Source organism: Nanorana parkeri, unplaced genomic scaffold, assembly GCF_000935625.1.
Source record: "Nanorana parkeri isolate BGI_ZX_2015 unplaced genomic scaffold, ASM93562v1 scaffold17, whole genome shotgun sequence".
Taxonomy (NCBI): Eukaryota; Metazoa; Chordata; class Amphibia; order Anura; family Dicroglossidae; genus Nanorana; species Nanorana parkeri.
The window spans coordinates 3,197,982-3,199,205 of record NW_017306285.1 but is presented as its reverse complement, the minus strand read 5'-3'; the positions used below and the strand labels follow the sequence as shown (position 1 = coordinate 3,199,205).

The 1,224-nt window shown below is 57.4% G+C and overlaps 1 protein-coding gene across 2 annotated transcripts in view; it reads left to right on the top strand.

Annotated features, from left to right (window-relative positions):
- The first annotated feature begins 364 nt into the window (after positions 1–364).
- Positions 365–1,224, top strand: part of PCMTD2 (protein-L-isoaspartate (D-aspartate) O-methyltransferase domain containing 2) — a 7,407-nt gene continuing 6,547 nt past the window's right edge. Inside the window, exon 1 of one of the 2 annotated variants that reach the window (XM_018559796.1) lies at positions 365–457. The gene's annotated coding sequence lies outside the window, so the exon portion shown is untranslated. The remainder of the gene's footprint in view (positions 458–1,224) is intronic. The other variant, XM_018559804.1, reaches the window with a different exon arrangement.

Sequence of the window (1,224 nt, the reverse complement as noted above, 5' to 3'; positions counted from 1 at the left end):
TTCTTCTTCTTGTACAGCATCCACACCTCTGCCATCTGGAGGTCAGGACTGGTAGTTCATTTGAATACATTTTAGCCCTGAACCTTATAGCATAGAGGACGGTGTTTTAAAGCTGAGCACACACGCTACAATCTGATTGTAAGGAAGGGATTGTTTTCCAACAGATGTGAATTTTGAAAACTGCAATTTGCGCTGGCGGTCCCTTTAAATTAAATGTCCCAGCGACAGCTGGACACGTGATTACACGGACTGCTTTCATGGCTAAGGGGCGGGACTATCAATCAGGGGGCGGTGCCGCTCCGACACGGAGCACGTCACGCACACACTGGCCGCGCAGCAGGGGAGGGGGCGGAGCTTAGGTTAAAGAAGCCACCCCTGCTGCCTCATTAGATTCGGTGGTGACGTCACTGGTGGTCAGCTGGTGGAGTGTGAGCGGCGTTGTGCGGGGTGAGTTCAGGTAAAGGCAGAGCCGAGCACACTGCTTACTCCCGTGCAGAGCCCGAGAGAGCAGGGGGTGCGGGGTTTGCAGCGGGGATGCGGGCACAGGGTGGCAGCGAGCTGTCCTTCGGGCTCTAGGAATAGGGGCGGGGCTTGTCTGTGTTGTTGTCTCTGAAGTAGTGAGCGAGGATTGTGTGCAGGTAGGAGGAGCCAAATCTCCATTGCATGGGTGACAAGTGTGAGGGGCAAGCTTGGCACTGTTCTCGGGGTGTCGGTGTGTGGGAAGGGCCAGAGCTGCACTGTACTGGGGTGTCAGTGTGGGCGGTGCCAGAGCTGCACTGTACTGGGGTGTCAGTGTGGGCGGTGCCAGAGCTGCACTGTACTGGGGTGTCAGTGTGGGCGGTGCCAGAGCTGCACTGTATTGGGTTGTCAGTGTGTGGGGGAGGTGCCAGAGCTGCACTGTACTGGGGTATCAGTGTGGGCGGTGCCAGAGCTGCACTGTACTGGGGTATCAGTGTGGGAGGTGCCAGAGCTGCACTGTACTGGGGTATCAGTGTGGGAGGTGCCAGAGCTGCACTGTACTGGGGTATCAGTGTGGGAGGTGCCAGAGCTGCACTGTACTGGGGTATCAGTGTGGGAGGTGCCAGAGCTGCACTGTACTGGGGTATCAGTGTGGGAGGTGCCAGAGCTGCACTGTACTGGGGTATCAGTGTGGGAGGTGCCAGAGCTGCACTGTACTGGGGTATCAGTGTGGGAGGTGCCAGAGCTGCACTGTACTGGGGTATC